This window comes from Oncorhynchus gorbuscha, unplaced genomic scaffold (assembly GCF_021184085.1).
Source record: "Oncorhynchus gorbuscha isolate QuinsamMale2020 ecotype Even-year unplaced genomic scaffold, OgorEven_v1.0 Un_scaffold_2269, whole genome shotgun sequence".
In the NCBI taxonomy this organism is placed as follows: domain Eukaryota; kingdom Metazoa; phylum Chordata; class Actinopteri; order Salmoniformes; family Salmonidae; genus Oncorhynchus; species Oncorhynchus gorbuscha.
The window spans coordinates 15,658-37,300 of record NW_025746824.1 but is presented as its reverse complement, the minus strand read 5'-3'; the positions used below and the strand labels follow the sequence as shown (position 1 = coordinate 37,300).

The window sequence follows — 21,643 nt, the reverse complement described above, 5'->3', positions numbered from 1 at the left end:
TGGCATATTCTTTGATAGGTTTCTCACTAAAAATATACCAATATCATCGTTTACATATTATTCACCGAAAATGTACTAGTTATCCATTCAGGATTTCAGGAACAGATTTACAATTTGGACCCAGGAACAGAGTTTTTTTTATCCATGTTTCGACTCAATACAACGCTGCACCATCTGCTCACATTGGGGGTCAATCTGGAATGATGTGCTCGTAATTCAAGTAGTATGTCCAGTTTTACTAAATCTGCCCAGGTAATACTTTATTTTTTTATACGTAATTGTATTTAGAACCAGCATTAAATGTGTAAATGTGTCAGTTATATGCAAAACTCATCGCTATCCGATGGTATATGGAGCTAACGTTAGCTAGCTAGCTATCCGCAATCTGTCCAACTAGCTAATCTCTTTATTAATCGTAGTCTTAAATTACAGTGGGATCTTTTCTTGCAATGATTTATTGTATGAATATAATCCGTGGGCCCAAGCCAGCGTGCAGCTACATGTTTGTGGCTTGAGAGCTGACAACTGTGTGTTGATGAGGGATGCTGTGCTACTACTGTGTCTGAAACTCAGAATTGACTTGATCTCTCTCTCTCTCTCTGTTCCCCCGTATTCAGCAATGGGCTACCTTTGCCAGGTCGTGGTACCTGATAGACGCTCGGATGCAGCCTCCAGGGAAGATTGCCACTATGTGTGCAATCAGGCTACAGGGGAAACACAAACCTATCTACCATGCACTGAGTAAGTAGATAGCTAGTTAGTATGCCCGTTTTAGAAATTATGTGTTTTGCTGAATGTGTGTGACTGTGCAATACAGTCTGCAGTTGATTTGAGTATTTAATTTGATGTTTTCTTCACAGCCAGCCAGGACATATTCTCCATAATCAGAGATTTGTTTGTGGCCATAACAATGACCACATGGTGGCGCTAAAGTATCACTGTGAAACCAATAGACCCCAACTATGCACATAACCAGAAGGCATAGTACCCACACACCTCTTATTTTTCATCAACTGCCTTCAGCATTCCTTCAAAACCTGTGTCTATTCACACTAATTGTATTTGACTGTGAGGTGAATGCCTCGTCACCTGATGTGAAGGTCCATGTGAGTGGACAGGGACCCTGAGGGATATGTGTAACCTTTAACAAACTCTTATTTACAATGACGACCTACCTAGTCCCTATGGGACTCCCAATGTGATACAGCCTGGATTCGAACCTGGTACTATAGTGACGCCTCTTGCACTGAGATACAGTGCCTTACACCACTGCGCCACTCGGCAGCCCCTCGGGATGGAGAACCCTGTCCGTTACTTTCCCCTCATCCCTGGAGCTGTGTTCTGTTAATGGTTGTGTGTGGGCAGGGACCCTGAGGGATGGAGAACCCTGTCCATTACTGTCCCCTCATCCCTGGAGCTGTGTTCTGTTAATGGTTGTGTGTGGGCAGGGACCCTGAGGGATAGAGAACCCTGTCCATTACTTTCCCCTCATCCCTGGAGCTGTGCTCTGTTAATGGTTGTGTGTAGCAGGGACCCTGAGGGATGGAGAACCCTGTCCATTACTTTCCCCTCATCCCTGGAGCTGTGCTCTGTTAATGGTTGTGTGTAGCGGGACTGGGGATGGATCCTATTCCATGACCCTGTTTGACCTATTCCATGACCCTGTTTGACCTATTCTATGACCCTGTTTGACCTATTCCATGACCCTGTTTGACCTATTCCATGACCCTGTTTGACCTATTCCATGACCCTGTTTGACCTATTCTATGACCCTGTTTGACCTATTCTATGACCCTGTTTGACCTATTCTATGACCCTGTTTGACCTATTCCATGACCCTGTTTGACCTATTCTATGACCCTGTTTGACCTATTCTATGACCCTGTTTGACCTATTCCATGACCCTGTTTGACCTATTCCATGACCCTGTTTGACCTATTCCATGACCCTGTTTGACCTATTCTATGACCCTGTTTGACCTATTCCATGACCCTGTTTGACCTATTCCATGACCCTGTTTGACCTATTCTATGACCCTGTTTGACCTATTCTATGACCCTGTTTGACCTATTCCATGACCCTGTTTGACCTATTCTATGACCCTGTTTGACCTATTCTATGACCCTGTTTGACCTATTCCATGACCCTGTTTGACCTATTCTATGACCCTGTTTGACCTATTCTATGACCCTGTTTGACCTATTCTATGACCCTGTTTGACCTATTCCATGACCCTGTTTGACTTATTCTAATGTTTCATGCTGGTTGTTGACTAACCATTCAAACTAAGGGTTTTATTCTCTTGTTTTATACAGCACCAGTCAAAAGTTTGGACACACCTACTCATTCATTTTTCTTTATTTTTTTTACTATTTTCTACATTGTAGAATAATAGTGAAGACATCACAACTATGAAATAACACACATGGAATCATGTAGTAACCAGAAAAGTGTTAAACAAATCAAAATATATTTGAAGTTCTTCAAAGTAGACACCCTTTGCCTTGATGACAGCTTTTCACACTCTTGGCATTCTCTCAGCCAGCTTCACCTGGAATGCTTTTCCAACAGTCTTGAAGGAGTTCCCACATATGCTGAGCACGCTTTTCCTTCACTCTGTGGTCCAACTCATCTCAAACCATCTCAATTGGGTTGAGGTCGGGTGATTGTGTAGGCCAGGTCATCTGATGCAGCACTACATCACTCTCCTTCTTGATAATAATAGCACTTACACAGCCTGGAGGTGTGTTGGGTCATTGTCCTGTTGAAAATCAAATGATAGTCCCACTAAGGGCAAAACCAGACGGGATGGCGTGTCACTGCAGAATGCTGTGGTAGCCATGCTGGTTACGTGTGTTAAGTGTGCCTTGAATTCTAATTAAATCACAGACAGTGTCACCAGCTCATCCGTGCTCCATTCACCTACTCTGTGTCTCACAATGACAGTGTGGTTGGGACCAGAAATCTAAATGTTGGCCTCATCAGACCAAAGGACAGATTTCCACCGGTCTAATGTCCATTGCTCGTGTTTCTTGGCCCAAGCACGTTTCTTGTGACCTTTTAGTAGTGGTTTCTTTACAGCAATTCCACCATGAAGGTCTGAACATCAACTGTTCTCCTCTGAACAGTTGATGTTGAGATGTCCATTACTTGAACTCTGAAGCATTTATTTGGGCTGCAATTTCTGAGGCTGGTAACTAACGAACGTATCCTCTGCAGCAGAGGTAACTCTGGGTCTTCCTTTCCTGTAGTGGTCCTCATTAGAGCCAGTTTCTTTATAACACTTGATGGTTTTTGCAACTGCACTTGAAGAAACTGTTAAAAGTTCTTGAAATTTTCCGGATTAACTGACCTTCATCTCTAAATTTAATGATGGACTGTCATTTCTCCCAACCATCTCTTAATTAGAGAGATGCGGGGGGCTGCTTTAATTAACATCTACGTCATCGGCGCCCGGGGAACAGTGGATTAACTGCCTTGTTCAGGTGCAGAACGTCATATTTTACCTGTCAGCTCGGGAATTCGATCAAGCAACCTTTTGGTTACTGGTCCAGCGCTCTAACCACTAGGCTGCCTGCCGTCCCTACACTCTAACCACTAGGCTACCTGCCGTCCCTACACTCTAACCACTAGGCTACCTGCCGTCCCTACACTCTAACCACTAGGCTACCTGCCGTCCCTACACTCTAACCACTAGGCTACCTGCCGTCCCTACACTCTAACCACTAGGCTACCTGCCGTCCCTACACTCTAACCACTAGGCTACCTGCCGTCCCTACACTCTAACCACTAGGCTACCTCCGTCCCCCTACACTCTAACCACTAGGCTACCTGCCGTCCCTACACTCTAACCACTAGGCTACCTGCCGTCTCTACACTCTAACCACTAGGCTACCTGCCGTCCCTACACTCTAACCACTAGGCTACCTGCCGTCCCTCTAACCACTCTAACCACTAGGCTACCTGCCTGTCCCTACACTCTAACCACTAGGCTACCTGCCGTCCCTACACTCTAACCACTAGGCTACCTGCCGTCCCTACACTCTAACCACTAGGCTACCTGCCGTCTCTACACTCTAACCACTAGGCTACCTGCCGTCCCTACACTCTAACCACTAGGCTACCTGCCGTCCCTACACTCTAACCACTAGGCTACCTGCCGTCCCTACACTCTAACCACTAGGCTACCTGCCGTCCCTACACTCTAACCACTAGGCTACCTGCCGTCCCTACACTCTAACCACTAGGCTACCTGCCGTCCCTACACTCTAACCACTAGGCTACCTGCCGTCCTACACTCTAACCACTAGGCTACCTGCCGTCCCTACACTCTAACCACTAGGCTACCTGCCGTCCCTACACTCTAACCACTAGGCTACCTGCCGTCCCTACACTCTAACCACTAGGCTACCTGCCGTCCCTACACTCTAACCACTAGGCTACCTGCCGTCCCTACACTCTAACCACTAGGCTACCTGCCGTCTCTACACTCTAACCACTAGGATACCTGCCGTCTCTACACTCTAACCACTAGGCTACCTGCCGTCTCTACACTCTAACCACTAGGCTACCTGCCGTCTCTACACTCTAACCACTAGGCTACCTGCCGTCCCTACACTCTAACCACTAGGCTACCTGCCGTCCCTACACTCTAACCACTAGGCTACCTGCCGTCCCTACACTCTAACCACTAGGCTACCTGCCGTCCCTACACTCTAACCACTAGGCTACCTGCCGTCTCTACACTCTAACCACTAGGCTACCTGCCGTCCCTACACTCTAACCACTAGGCTACCTGCCGCCCCTACACTCTAACCACTAGGCTACCTGCCGTCCCTACACTCTAACCACTAGGCTACCTGCCGTCCCTACACTCTAACCACTAGGCTACCTGACGTCCCTACACTCTAACCACTAGGCTACCTGCCGTCCCTACACTCTAACCACTAGGCTACCTGCCGTCCCTACACTCTAACCACTAGGCTACCTGCCGTCCCTCCACTCTAACCACTAGGCTACCTGCCGTCCCTACACTCTAACCACTAGGCTACCTGCCGTCCCTACACTCTAACCACTAGGCTACCTGCCGTCCCTACACTCTAACCACTAGGCTACCTACCGTCCCTACACTCTAACCACTAGGCTACCTGCCGTCCCTACACTCTAACCACTAGGCTACCTGCCGTCCCTACACTCTAACCACTAGGCTACCTGCAAGTCAACCACTTAGTCATCTATCATTCTCTACCCATCATATCTAATTCAGAAACCACCTTTTTGTTGTGGTGGCAGGCAATCAAATGATGAATCTTTTCCTGTATTCCTTGATAATCTTTTGAAAGGAGCTAAAAGAACATCCCTTGGAACATGTCAGCAAAATCTGTTTCTACGGAGTTTGTGATGTTTTCTAATGAGGACGTGTCTCTGTGTTCCTCAGGTGATGTTGGAGACCACGTAGTAGTCATGAACAGCCGACACATAGCCTTCTCTGGGAACAAATGGGAACAGAAGATGTACTCCTCTCACACCCAGTAAGGCCTCAGACCGTCTGTCTGCTACACATGGAATTAACCAGTCAACACAACACGAGTGTTATTCTGTATCTGTGTTTACTCATCAATCAAGAAGAACTTCATTGAAAACATGGAGCATGTGAACTGATCTGTGTGTAGAGGGATGTGGTTGACTAAGTCTATGTGTGTAGAGTGATGTGGTTGACTAAGTCTATGTGTGTAGAGTGATGTGGTTGACTAAGTCTATGTGTGTAGAGTGATGTGGTTGACTAAGTCTGTGTGTAGAGTGATGTGGTTGACTAAGTCTATGTGTGTAGAGTGATGTGGTTGACTAAGTCTATGTGTGTAGAGTGATGTGGTTGACTATGTGTGTAGAGTGATGTGGTTGACTAAGTCTATGTGTGTAGAGTGATGTGGTTGACTAAGTCTATGTGTGTAGAGTGATGTGGTTGACTAAGTCTATGTGTGTAGAGGGATGTGGTTGACTAAGTCTATGTGTGTAGAGTGATGTGGTTGACTAAGCCTATGTGTGTAGAGTGATGTGGTTGACTAAGTCTATGTGTGTAGAGTGATGTGGTTGACTAAGTCTATGTGTGTAGAGTGATGTGGTTGACTAAGTCTATGTGTGTAGAGTGATGTGGTTGACTAAGTCTATGTGTGTAGAGTGATGTGGTTGACTAAGTCTATGTGTGTAGAGTGATGTGGTTGACTAAGTCTATGTGTGTAGAGTGATGTGGTTGACTAAGTCTATGTGTGTAGAGTGATGTGGTTGACTAAGTCTATGTGTGTAGAGTGATGTGGTTGACTAAGTCTATGTGTGTAGAGTGATGTGGTTGACTAAGCCTATGTGTGTAGAGTGATGTGGTTGACTAAGCCTATGTGTGTAGAGTGATGTGGTTGACTATGTGTGTAGAGTGATGTGGTTGACTAAGTCCTATGTGTGTAGAGTGATGTGGTTGACTAAGTCTATGTGTGTAGAGTGATGTGGTTGACTAAGTGTGTGTAGAGTGATGTGGTTGACTAAGTCTATGTGTGTAGAGTGATCTAATTTCAGTCTTGTTTCTTTCCCAAAGGTACCCGGGTGGATTTAAACAAGTCACAGCCACCCAGCTACATTGAAAGACCCCAAAGCAGTAAGTATTGAGAGTCAGTTTATTAGGTACACTTGTCTAGTACCGATGTCGGACCCCACCCTTGCCTCCAGAACAGCCAGAATTCTTGGGGAACATTCCACAGGGATGTTGGTCCATGTTGACGCGATGGCGTCACGCAGTTGCTGCAGATTGGATGGCAGTACACCACAGCAACCAGCCTGTACCGTTGACACCATCAGGACTCTGAAGGCCATCAGCTTGACTCAACAGAAACCGCCATTCGTCGGACCAGAGAATGTTTTCCACTTCTCAAGTGTTGGTGATCATGTTCCCACTGGAGACACTTCTTCTGTTATTAGCTGATAGGAGTGGAACCCCGGTGTGGTCGTCTGCTGCAACAGTCCATCCATGACAGGAAGCGACGAGATGTGTGTTCTGAGATGCTGTTCAACACACCACTGTTGTACTGTCCTGTTATTTGTCTGTTTGTGGCCTGGTTATGGTTATTTGTCTGCCTGTTGACTTGCACCATTCTTCTCCTTCTCCTTCCACGTCTCTCATCAACCAGCTGTTTTACAGGACTGCAGCTGACTGGATGTTTTGTGTTTGTCGCTCCGTTCCTCTGTAAACTCTGGACGTTGTCGTGTGTGAAAAGCCCAGGAATGCAGCCATTTCTGAGGTACTGGATCCGGCGAGCCTGGTACCGACGGTCATACCGCGCTCAAAGTCGCTTAGGTCACTGGTTTTAGAAGGGTAACTGAATGCCTCGATGCCTGTCTGCCTGCTTTATATAGCAAGCCACAGCCACGTGAACTCACTGTCTGTACAGGATGTTGGTCCAATGTAACTACTGATAGAGCAAGCCACAGCAGTGATGGTGTACCTAATAAACTGACCGGTGAGTTAACTACTGTTTTATTGGTGGGGCCACTGCAGTCTGTTTGGAAACACTGAATAAACACTGTCCTCTCAGGTGTACAGTAACTTCAGCCTTTAAAGTTTCATTCGTTCAGGACAGTAGTTGCATTTTGCATTGCTGTTATGTATCGATGTTCATGTGATGAAATATGAGCTGTCACACAGTTGTGTGACGTGTTTTCTATAAAGGTTATAAATGGCCCGCTGGTGTGAGAGAGGGTGTGAGAGAGAGAGAGAGAATGAATTATGGTGTAATGAATTGTCTGTCCTTGTAAGTCTCCCGTCCCTCTGGTTCCAGAGGGGGAGTGTTCTCCTGCAGGATCATCAGGGAGGATTTCAGACAGAGACACTTGTGTATTATCACAGACACACAGGATCTCTGCTGATGCTGGTCTGTCAGACGATTAGACCTTTAGGCAAAGGTCTACTGTTCTGGGGAAAGGCCTGGCTGGGTGTGTATTATCACAGACACACAGGATCTCTGCTGATGCTTCTGTCAGACGTTTAGACCTTTAGGAGAAGGTCTACTGTAATCTGGGGAAAGGCCTAGCTGGGTGTGTATTATCACAGACACACAGGATCTCTGCTGATGCTGGTCTGTCAGTTTAGACCTTTAGGCAAAGGTCTACTGTAATCTGGGGAAAGGCCTAGCTGGGTGTGTATTATCACAGACACACAGGATCTCTGCTGATGCTGGTCTGTCAGACGATTAGACCTTTAGGACAAGGTCTACTGTAATCTGGGGAAAGGCCTAGCTGGGTGTGTATTATCACAGACACACAGGATCTCTGCTGATGCTGGTCTGTCAGAGATTAGACCTTTAGGCAAAGGTCTACTGTAATCTGGGGAAAGGCCTAGCTGGGTGTGTATTATCACAGACACACAGGATCTCTGCTGATGCTGGTCTGTCAGACGACTTTATTAGAAGCCTTTGTGTATTATCACAGACACACAGGATCTCTGCTGTAGTCTCTACTGTAATCAGGGGAAAGGCCTAGCTGGGTGTGTATTATCACAGACACACAGGATCTCTGCTGATGCTGGTCTGTCAGACGATTAGACCTTTAGGCAAAGGTCTACTGTAATCTGGGGAAAGGCCTAGCTGGGTGTGTATTATCACAGACACACAGGATCTCTGCTGATGCTGGTCTGTTAGACGATTAGACCTTTAGGAGAAGGTCTACTGTAATCTGGGGAAAGGCCTAGCTGGGTGTGTATTATCACAGACACACAGGATCTCTGCTGATGCTGGTCTGTCAGACGATTAGACCTTTAGGAAAGGTCTACTGTAATCTGGGGAAAGGCCTAGCTGGGTGTGTATTATCACAGACACACAGGATCTCTGCTGATGCTGGTCTGTTAGTATCGATGTTCAAAGTCTACTGTAATCTGGGGAAAGGCCTAGCTGGGTGTGTATTATCACAGACACACAGGATCTCTGCTGATGCTGGTCTGTCAGACGATTAGACCTTTAGGCAAAGGTCTACTGTAATCTGGGGAAAGGCCTAGCTGGGTGTGTATTATCACAGACACACAGGATCTCTGCTGATGCTGGTCTGTCAGACGATTAGACCTTTAGGCAAAGGTCTACTGTAATCTGGGGAAAGGCCTAGCTGGGTGTGTATTATCACAGACACAGGATCTCTGCTGATGCTGGTCTGTCAGGATTAGACCTTTAGGGAAGGTCTACTGTAATCTGGGGAAAGGCCTAGCTGGGTGTGTATTATCACAGACACACAGGATCTCTGCTGATGCTGGTCTGTCAGACGATTAGACCTTTAGGCAAAGGTCTACTGTAATCTGGGGAAAGGCCTAGCTGGGTGTGTATTATCACAGACACACAGGATCTCTGCTGATGCTGGTCTGTCAGACGATTAGACCTTTAGGTGAAAGTCTACTGTAATCTGGGGAAAGGCCTAGCTGGGTGTGTATTATCACAGACACACAGGATCTCTGCTGATGCTGGTCTGTCAGACGATTAGACCTTTAGGCAAAGGTCTACTGTAATCTGGGGAAAGGCCTAGCTGGGTGTGTATTATCACAGACACACAGGATCTCTGCTGATGCTGGTCTGTCAGACGATTAGATCTTTAGGAGAAGGTCTACTGTAATCTGGGGAAAGGCCTAGCTGGGTGTGTATTATCACAGACACACAGGATCTCTGCTGATGCTGGTCTGTCAGACGTTTAGACCTTTAGGAGAAGGTCTACTGTAATCTGGGGAAAGGCCTAGCTGGGTGTGTATTATCACAGACACACAGGATCTCTGCTGATGCAGGTCTTTTAGACATTTAGACCTTTAGGAGAAGGTCTACTGTAATATGGGGAAAGGCCTAGCTGGGTGTGTATTATCACAGACACACAGGATCTCTGCTGATGCTGGTCTGTCAGACGATTAGACCTTTAGGAGAAGGTCTACTGTAATCTGGGGAAAGGCCTAGCTGGGTGTGTATTATCACAGACACACAGGATCTCTGCTGATGCTGGTCTGTCAGACGTTTAGACCTTTAGGAGAAGGTCTACTGTAATCTGGGGAAAGGCCTAGCTGGGTGTGTATTATCACAGACACACAGGATCTCTGCTGATGCAGGTCTGTTAGACGTTTAGACCTTTAGGAGAAGGTCTACTGTAATCTGGGGAAAGGCCTAGCTGGGTGTGTATTATCACAGACACACAGGATCTCTGCTGATGCAGGTCTGTCAGACGATTAGACCTTTAGGAGAAGGTCTACTGTAATCTGGGGAAAGGCCTAGCTGGGTGTGTATTATCACAGACACACAGGATCTCTGCTGATGCTGGTCTGTCAGACGATTAGATCTTTAGGAGAAGGTCTACTGTAATCTGGGGAAAGGCCTAGCTGGGTGTGTATTATCACAGACACACAGGATCTCTGCTGATGCTGGTCTGTCAGACGTTTAGACCTTTAGGAGAAGGTCTACTGTAATCTGGGGAAAGGCCTAGCTGGGTGTGTATTATCACAGACACACAGGATCTCTGCTGATGCTGGTCTGTTAGACGTTTAGACCTTTAGGAGAAGGTCTACTGTAATCTGGGGAAAGGCCTAGCTGGGTGTGTATTATCACAGACACACAGGATCTCTGCTGATGCTGGTCTGTCAGACGTTTAGACCTTTAGGTGAAAGTCTACTGTAATCTGGGGAAAGGCCTAGCTGGGTGTGTATTATCACAGACACACAGGATCTCTGCTGATGCTGGTCTGTCAGACGTTTAGACCTTTAGGAGAAGGTCTACTGTATTTCTGGGGAAAGGCCTAGCTGGGTGTGTATTATCACAGACACACAGGATCTCTGCTGATGCAGGTCTGTCAGACGTTTAGACCTTTAGGAGAAGGTCTACTGTATTTCTGGGGAAAGGCCTAGCTGGGTGTGTATTATCACAGACACACAGGATCTCTGCTGATGCTGGTCTGTCAGACGATTAGACCTTTAGGAGAAGGTCTACTGTAATCTGGGGAAAGGCCTAGCTGGGTGTGCAGGAAGATAAAGGAACAGCAGCACAGATTATTTACAACCCAGAGATGAACTTTTTCAAGGAATAAAACCAAACCCATTTCAGGTTAAATTCAGCTGTATGTTTTCTCTCCTCTCTGCCTTGCTCTTATTTAGATGGATGGTCTTATGTTTCAGTGTATACTTTTAGTTTGTGTTGCCTCGCATACATGAATGTTAATTAAATGTACCTATAGCTAAGCTCACGTATATACTAATTAAATGTACCTATAGCTAAGCTCACGTATATATTAGTTAAATGTACCTATAGCTAAGCCCACGTATATACTAATTAAATGTACCTGTAGCTAAGCCCACGTATATATTAATTAAATGTACCTATAGCTAAGCTCACATATATATTAATTAAATGTACCTATAGCTAAGCTCACGTATATATTAATTAAATGTACCTATAGCTAAGCTCACGTATATATTAATTAAATGTACCTATAGCTAAGCTCACGTATATATTAGTTAAATGTATATACTAATTAAATGTACCTATAGCTAAGCTCACGTATATATTAATTAAATGTACCTATAGCTAAGCTCACGTATATATTAATTAAATGTACCTATAGCTAAGCTCACGTATATATTAATTAAATGTACCTATAGCTAAGCTCACGTATATATTAATTAAATGTACCTATAGCTAAGCTCACGTATATATTAATTAAATGTACCTATAGCTAAGCTCACGTATATATTAAAATTAATAGCTAAGCTCACTAGCTAAGCTCACGTATATATTAATTAAATGTACCTATAGCTAAGCTCACGTATATATTAGTTAAATGTACCTATAGCTAAGCTCACGTATATCCTAATTAAATGTACCTATAGCTAAGCCCACGTATATACTAATTAAATGTACCAATAGCTAAGCTCACGTGTATATACTAATTAAATGTACCAATAGCTAAGCCCACGTATATATTAATTAAATGTACCTGTAGCTAAGCCCACGTATATATTAGTTAAATGTACCTATAGCTAAGCTCACGTATATACTAATTAAATGTACCTATAGCTAAGCTCACGTATATACTAATTAAATGTACCAATAGCTAAGCTCACGTATATACTAATTAAATGTACCAATAGCTAAGCCCACGTGTATATACTAATTAAATGTACCTATAGCTAAGCCCACGTATATACTAATTAAATGTACCTATAGCTAAGCCCACGTGTATATACTAATTAAATGTACCTATAGCTAAGCTCACGTATATACTAATTAAATGTACCTATAGCTAAGCCCAGATATACATGAATCCTCCCTTTTCCAATTGTATTGACTCATCTAGTTCCTAGCAGTGCAGTGACCCTCCTCCCCACATTACAATAAACCGGGCTGTAATTTACACCTTCCTTTGAGTTTAAGTGCTACATGTTCCCTTTCCTCAGTCGACCTCCCGATGTTTCAACATGCTGCTGCTTCTGTCTGTTCATCTGATCAGCATAGTCACTTTAACTAGACATTCATGTACATACTACCTCAATTGGGCCGACCAACCAGTGCTCCAGCACATTGGCTAAGCAGGCTGTCTGCATTGTGTCCCACCACCCACCAACTCCTTTTTACACTACTGCTACTCTCTGTTCATCATATGCATAGTCACTTTAACCATATCTACATGTACATACTACCTCAATCAGCCTGACTAACCTGTGTCTGTATGTAGCCTCGCTACTGTATGTAGCCTCGCTACTGTATATAGCCTCGCTACTGTATGTAGCCTCGCTACTGTATGTAGCCTCGCTACTGTATGTAGCCTCGCTACTGTATGTAGCCTCGCTACTGTATGTAGCCTGTCTTTTTACTGTTGTTTTATTTCTTTACTTACCTATTGTTCACCTAATACCTTCTTTGCACTATTGGTTAAAACCTGGAAGTTTTCCTACCCCAGAACAGCCACATGTTATCCTACCCCAGAACAGCCACATGTTATCCTACCCCAGAGCAGCCACATGTTATCCTACCCCAGAACAGCCACATGTTATCCTACCCCAGACACAGCCACATGTTGTTATCCTACCCCAGACCAGCCAGCCACATGTTATCCTACCCCAGAACAGCCACATGTTATCCTACCCCAGGACAGCCAGATGTTATCGTACCCCAGAACAGCCACATGTTATCCTACCCCAGCCCAGAGAACTGAACAGCCACATGTTATCCTACCCCAGAACAGCCACATGGTATCCTACCCCAGCCCAGAGAACATAGCAGCCACATGTTATCCTACCCCAGAACAGAGCAGCCACATGTTATCCTACCCCAGAACAGCAGCCACATGTTATCCTACCCCAGAACAGCAGCCACATGTTATTCTACCCCAGAACAGCAGCCACATGTTATCCTACCCCAGAACAGAGCAGCCACATGTTATGCTACCCCAGAACAGCAGCCACATGTTATCCTACCCCAGAACAGCAGCCACATGTTATTCTACCCCAGAACAGAGCAGCCACATGTTATCCTACCCCAGAACAGCAGCCACATGTTATTCTACCCCAGAACAGAGCAGCCACATGTTATCCTACCCCAGAACAGCAGCCACATGTTATCCTACCCCAGAACAGCAGCCACATGTTATCCTACCCCAGAACAGCAGCCACATGTTATCCTACCCCAGAACAGCAGCCACATGTTATTCTACCCCAGAACAGAGCAGCCACATGTTATGCTACCCCAGCCCAGCAGCCACATGTTATCCTACCCCAGAACAGCAGCCACATGTTATCCTACCCCAGCAGCCACATGTTATCCTACCCCAGAACAGCAGCCACATGTTATCCTACCCCAGCACAGCCACATGTTATCCAACCCCAGAACAGCCACACGTTATCCTACCCCAGCCCAAAGAACTGAACAGCCACATGGTATCCTACCCCAGCCCAGAGAACTGAATAGCTATATGTTATCCTACCCCAGAACAGAGAACAGAACAGCCACATGTTATCCTACCCCAGCCCAGAGAACAGAGCAGCCACATGTTATCCTACCCCAGAACAGCCACATGTTATCCTACCCCAGACCAGAGAACAGAGCAGCCACATGTTATCCTACCCCAGCCCAGAGAACTGAACAGCTACATGTTATCCTACCCCAGAGCAGCCACATGTTATCCTACCCCAGAGCAGCCACATGTTATCCTACCCCAGCACAGCCACATGTGATCCTACCCCAGACCAGCAACATGTTATCCTACCCCAGAGCAGCCACATGTTATCCTACCCCAGGATAGCCACATGTTATCCTACCCCAGGATAGCCACATGTTATCCTACCCCAGCACAGCCACATGTTATCCTACCCCAGAACAGAGAACTGAACAGCCACATGTTATCCTACCCCAGACCAGCCACATGTTATCCTACCCCAGACCAGCCACATGTTATCCTACCCCAGAGCAGCCACATGTTATCCTACCCCAGGATAGCCACATGTTATCCTACCCCAGCCCAGAGAACTGAACAGCTACATGTTATCCTACCCCAGAGCAGCCACATGTTATCCTACCCCAGACCAGCCACATGTTATCCTACCCCAGACCAGCCACATGTTATCCTACCCCAGAGCAGCCACATGTTATCCTACCCCAGACCAGCCACATGTTATCCTACCCCAGACCAGCCACATGTTATCCTACCCCAGACCAGCCACATGTTATCCTACCCCAGCACAGCCACATGTGATCCTACCCCAGACCAGCCACATGTTATCCTACCCCAGAGCAGCCACATGTTATCCTACCCCAGGATAGCCACATGTTATCCTACCCCAGCACAGCCACATGTTATCCTACCCCAGCCCAGAGAACTAAACAGCCACATGTTATCCAACCCCAGACCAGCCACATGTTATCCAACCCCAGACCAGCCACATGTTATCCTACCCCAGACCAGCCACATGTTATCCTACCCCAGACCAGCCACATGTTATCCTACCCCAGACCAGCCACATGTTATCCTACCCCAGAGCAGCCACATGTTATCCTACCCCAGAGCAGCCACATGTTATCCTACCCCAGAGCAGCCACATGTTATCCTACCCCAGAACAGCCACATGTTATCCTACCCCAGCCCAGAGAACTGAACAGCCACATGTTATCCTACCTCAGAACAGCCACATGGTATCCTACCCCAGCCCAGAGAACTGAACAGCCACATGTTATCCTACCCCAGAATAGCCACATGGTATCCTACCCCAGCCCAGAGAACTGAACAGCTACATGTTATCCTACCCCAGTCAGCCATACTGTCCCATACTGTATAGCAGAATGGCCCAGGGCAGAGCTCCAAGACCTGGCCAACTGCCTGCCTGCCCCCAGCCCTCTCCAAACCTCCTCTCTCCCCTAACCCACCTCTCCCTAACTGTCCTCATCCCTCTCCTCAGCGCTCCTCCCCAGCCCTAGCCAGTTGCATCTTCCTTCCCCTCCTCTCTCTCTCCCCCTCCCGTCTCCAGCCCCCTCCAGCCCTCCTCAGGTTCCTCTAGCACGTTATACCTCCATTAATGAGATGGATGCATGTCTCTAGCTGAGTTATTCCAACGGGGGAGAATCTATCACAGGTAATTGTGGGTAATGATCACATCGGGTGACATCCACCTTCTGTAGCCGTGGTGACGGATGGTGTCCCTATACAACACACATCCGTCTTCCACACACCCCGGTCGTCATTTAACAGGAGTAGGACTGATTTAATTTTCACAGGGGATAGATATGTATGAAGGGATTAAGCTGGAAATGGTAGATGAGACATTTGGGACATTTGGATGTTTCTTCCCCTCACTTGGTTTTCTTATTGCAGAGGATGGATTTGAGTGGTGGACGGTTATGTAGGAATAACATGTCATTTTGATGGTTGGTTTGCCAACGGAAGGAGGGAGGGGCAGCTGGGAGCAGGGAGGGGCAGCTGGGAGCAGGGAGGGGCAGCTGGGAGCAGGGAGGGGCAGCTGGGAGCAGGGAGGGGCAGCTGGGAGCAGGGAGGGGCAGCTGGGAGCAGGGAGGGGCAGCTGGGAGCTGGGAGCAGGGGAGGGGAGGGGCAGCTGGGAGCAGGGAGGGGGCAGAGGAGGGACAGCTGGGAGCAGGGAGGGGCGGGGGGGCAGAGGGGGGGGAGCGGTGGGGCAGGGAGGGGCAGAGGCACATTTTATGTAAACTTTATTTAAAGTCAGTTAAGAACAAATGATTATTTACCGGGGAACAATGGGTTAACTGCCTTGTTCAGGGGCAAAAGGACAGGTTTTTACCTTGTCAGCTCAGGGATTCGATCCAGCAACCTTTCGGTTACTGGCCCAACGCTCTAACCACTAGGCTACCTGCCTCCCCCGAGCTGAGCATTCAGGGTATTAGTTTGAGGATAACACCATTTTTTTCACACGACCTAAATGATTTGCTACCAGTTGGCGATCGTGACACCGCTCCAAGAAACACTGAATATGTGTCACACCACAGAGTGAGGGAGGGATACGAGGAATACAAACCCTATTGCAGGGTTATAGTAAAGAGTCTCCCCTGTAGACAACTTTATATCTAAAGAGGGTAAGGTAGAGGAGATATTACCATATTGCTTAATCTAGTACCTTCTATCAGATCCACCCAAGTGTCTCTATATATATATATATATATATATATGCCATTTAGCAGACGCTTTTATCCAAAGCGACTTACAGTCATGTGTGCATACATTCTACTTATGGGTGGTCCCGGGGATCGAACCCACTACCCTGGCGTTACAAGCGCCATGCTCTACCAACTGAGCTACACAGGGGATAGGGGTAAATAGAGGGGTTGTTTCTGGACAGGGTCATAGAGAACAGACCTGAGGGGTTTTGTACAAAGAAGAATCAATTATTTAGCCAGCTGACTTTGATGAACATCCAGAAATATCTATTGTTTTTCGGTTTCATTTAAGAAAGCTAAACTTATGTGTTTCTGGATGTTGGGTAAATTAGACCATGTCCGTTTTAAAGTATATACTTCTAAGAACAAATGAGGGAGATTAGCTGGCTGACTCATTGATCCTGCTTAGTAGTATCCCTGTCTGGACCTAACAGGATCTCTACTGGTCACCACTGCAGACATATTAAAGGTTCAATGATGGACCTCAACCTTGTTCTTCTCCAGAGCTGTAACCATGACAACCCTGATCCAACTGTCTCATATCAAATGTCTGTGAAAGTGTCCCAAATGGCACCCTATTCCCTATATAGTGCTTTAGGATACCCTGGATAGTGATCTAGGATTCCCTATATAGTGATCTAGGATACCCTGGATAGTGCTTTAGGATACCCTGGATAGTGCACTAGGATACCCTATATAGTGCTTTAGGATACCCTGGATAGTGCACTAGGATACCCTGGATAGTGCGCTATTCCTATATAGTGATCTAGGATTCCCTATATAGTGATCTAGGATTCCCTATATAGTGATCTAGGATTCCCTATATAGTGATCTAGGATTCCCTATATAGTGATCTAGGATTCCCTATATAGTGATCTAGGATTCCATATAGTGCTTTAGGATACCCTGGATAGTGATCTAGGATTCCCTATATAGTGATCTAGGATTCCCTATATAGTGCTTTAGGATAGGATTCCTAGGATTCCTATATAGTGCGCTAGGATTCCATATATAGTGATCTAGGATTCCCTATATAGTGATCTAGGATTCCCTATATAGTGATCTAGGATTCCCTATATAGTGATCTAGGATTCCCTATATAGTGATCTAGGATTCCCTATATAGTGATCTAGGATTCCCTATATAGTGATCTAGGATTCCCTATATAGTGATCTAGGATTCCCTATATTGTGATCTAGGATTCCCTATATAGTGATCTAGGATTCCCTATATAGTGATCTAGGATTCCCTGTATAGTGATCTAGGATTCCCTATATAGTGATCTAGGATTCCCTGATAGTGATCTAGGATTCCCTGTATAGTGATCTAGGATTCCTAGGATAGTGATCTAGGATTCCTATATAGTGATCTAGGATTCCCTATATAGTGATCTAGGATGATAGTGATCTAGGATTCCCTATATAGTGATCTAGGATTCCCTATATAGTGATCTAGGATTCCCTATATAGTGATCTAGGATTCCCTATATAGTGATCTAGGATTCCCTATATAGTGATCTAGGATTCCCTATATAGTGATCTAGGATTCCCTATATAGTGATCGATCTAGGATTCCCTATATAGCGATCTAGGATTCCCTATATAGTGATCTAGGATTCCCTATATAGTGATCTAGGATTCCCTATATTGTGATCTAGGATTCCCTATATAGCGATCTAGGATTCCCTATATAGTGATCTAGGATTCCCTATATACTTCATTAGGATTCCCTATATAGTGATTTAGGATTCCCTATAGTGGGCTAGTGTGCCATTAGGGACTGAATCTGAGTAGCCTATCCAAGCGCTGGATCCAGAGTCCACTCTTCTTCTATCTTCCTCTTCTTCCTCCAGATAGTGAAGCTGGCAGTGTACGGGATGCTGCCTAGGAACCTCTCCAGAAGGACCATGATGCAACGACTACACCTCTTCCCTGAAGATGTAAGACTTGTCTTTTAAGACTTTCACATCTAATATGTGTGAAGATGAAATGAGATGTTTTAGTAAAAAGAATGATGCCACACACGACACCTCTTCCCTGAAGATAAAATAACTGGTCTTTATTCTCCTGTTGTGGACTGAATATGTCTTGACATGTTGATTTGATTGACTTTAATTTGTTTAGTCATTTTAAATGATGACACATTCAGCCAAGAACAGACATAGAAATATCAGCGATAACGCAAGTCTGACTCGTTTCCAATTAAACGCAAGTCTGACTGGTTTCCAATCAAGTGATAAGTCTGACTGGTTTCCAATCAATTCGCAAGTCTGACTGGTTTCCAATCAACCAATCTGACTGGTTTCCAATCAACGCCATTAGGGACTGACTGGTTTCCAATCAAGCGCTGGAAGTCTGACTGGTTTCTTCAATCAACGCAAGTCTGACTGGTTTCCAATCAACGCAAGTCTGACTGGTTTCCAATCAACGCAAGTCTGACTGGTTTCCAATCAACGCAAGTCTGACTGGTTTCCAATCAACCTCTTCCCTGAAGATCAACTGGTCTTTATTCAATCAACTGAAAGTCTGACTGGTTTCCAATCAACGCAAGTCTGACTGGTTTCCAATCAACGCAAGTCTGACTGGTTTCCAATCAATCTGACTGGTTTCCAATCAAACGCAGTCTGACTGGTTTCCAATCAACGCAAGTCTGACTGGTTTCCAATCAACGCAAGTCTGACTGGTTTCCAATCAACGCAAGTCTGACTGGTTTCCAATCAACGCAAGTCTGACTGGTTTCCAATCAACGCAAGTCTGACTGGTTTCCAATCAACGCAAGTCTGACTGGTTTCCAATCAAACGCAAGTCTGACTGGTTTCCAATCAAACGCAAGTCTGACTGGTTTCAATCAACGCAAGTCTGACTGGTTTCCAATCAACGCAAGTCTGACTGGTTTCCAATCAACGCAAGTCTGACTGGTTTCCAATCAACGCAAGTCTGACTGGTTTCCAATCAACGCAAGTCTGACTGGTTTCCAATCAACGCAAGTCTGACTGGTTTCTCAACGACTGACTGGTTTCCAATCAACGCAAGTCTGACTGGTTTCCAATCAACGCAAGTCTGACTGGTTTCCAATCAACGCAAGTCTGACTGGTTTCCAATCAACGCAAGTCTGACTGGTTTCCAATCAACGCAAGTCTGACTGGTTTCCAATCAATCTGACTGGTTTCCAATCAACGCAAGTCTGACTGGTTTCCAATCAACGCAAGTCTGACTGGTTTCCAATCAACGCAAGTCTGACTGGTTTCCAATCAACGCAAGTCTGACTGGTTTCCAATCAACGCAAGTCTGACTGGTTTCCAATCAACGCAAGTCTGACTGGTTTCCAATCAACGCAAGTCTGACTGGTTTCCAATCAACGCAAGTCTGACTGGTTTCCAATCAACGCAAGTCTGACTGGTTTCCAATCAACGCAAGTCTGACTGGTTTCCAATCAACGTCTGAAGTCTGACTGGTTTCCAATCAACGCAAGTCTGACTGGTTTCCAATCAACGCAAGTCTGACTGGTTTCCAATCAACGCAAGTCTGACTCGTTTCCAATCAACGCAAGTCTGACTGGTTTCCATTGTGGTAAAGCATTTAGACACGTCTAGTCTGACTCTAGCTTCTCATTATACGGTATATAAATATAAAAGTCTTACTTTCCTTTGACTTGCACCTCTCTCTAACCCAGGTGTGTTTTCCCTCTCTGAAAAGTAAAGACACCTACAAACCTAAGACTGTGTTCCTGTCCCTGGTTAGAGCCGAGGTGCCATACAGATCCATGAAATGACTGTTGTATGTAATTGTATGGCAGGATCTTCCTGAGGACATCCTTCTGAACCTGACGGAGGAGCTGCCTCAGCCCAGAGAGATCCCTCGCAGGCTGAATGAGTACAGCCAGGAGGAGCGAGAAGCCTTCCCCACTGTGTGGACCCCGTGAGTACCTTCTTCTCCCAGCCTTCCTCCATGGACGCATACGTGCAAACACACACACACACACCCTCTCTCTCACATCTTCACACACACACACACCATCCTTAATCACACCCACATATCCTCACACACACACACCCTCTTTCAAATCTTCACACACACACACACACCATCCTTAATCACACCCACATATCCTCACACACACACACACACAGTTCTCTCCACCCCGGGCCTCTAGCTCATTTAGAACAACCTGTTTTATAGAGGAACAGACTGGTTTATAGAGGAACAGACTGGTTTATAGAGGAACGGACTGGTTTATAGAGGAACGGACTGGTTTATAGAGGAACGGACTGGTTTATAGAGGAACTGGTTTAGAGGAACGGACTGGTTTATAGTGGAACGGACTGGTTTATAGTGGAACGGACTGGTTTATAGAGGAACGGACTGGTTTAACGGAACGGACTGGTTTATATAACGACTGGTTTATAGCGGAACAGACTGGTTTATGTGGTTTATAGTGGAACAGACTGGTTTATAGAGGAACAGACACATTTAGAACAGACTGGTTTATAGAGGAACAGACTGGTTTATAGTGGAACAGACTGGTTTATAGAGGAACAGACTGGTTTATAGAGGAACAGACTGGTTTACAGACATTTAGAACAGACTGGTTTATAGAGGAACAGGCTGGTTTACAGAGGAACAGACTGGTTTATAGAGGAACAGACACATTTAGAACAGACTGGTTTACAGAGGGACAGACTGGTTTACAGAGGGACAGACTGGTTTACAGAGGGACAGACTGGTTTACAGAGGGACAGACTGGTTTACAGAGGGACAGACTGGTTTATAGAGGAACATACTGGTTTATAGAGGAACAGACTGGTTTATTTGAGTAAGAGACACATGCCATAGTTCCATTACAGACTGCTGTGTTCCTTCAGCCATGGCAGTGATCCATCGTTCCTCAGTCCACAGCCTGCTATTCACATCAGCCGTGACGCAGTTAAATGCCTTATGATGCTGCTCTCTACCAGAGCGGACAAATCTTTAAGCATT

The 21,643-nt window shown here is 45.8% G+C and overlaps 1 pseudogene; it reads left to right on the top strand.

Annotated features, from left to right (window-relative positions):
- The first annotated feature begins 131 nt into the window (after positions 1–131).
- Positions 132–20,588, top strand: LOC124025532 (annotated as a pseudogene).
- The last annotated feature ends 1,055 nt before the right edge of the window (positions 20,589–21,643 follow it).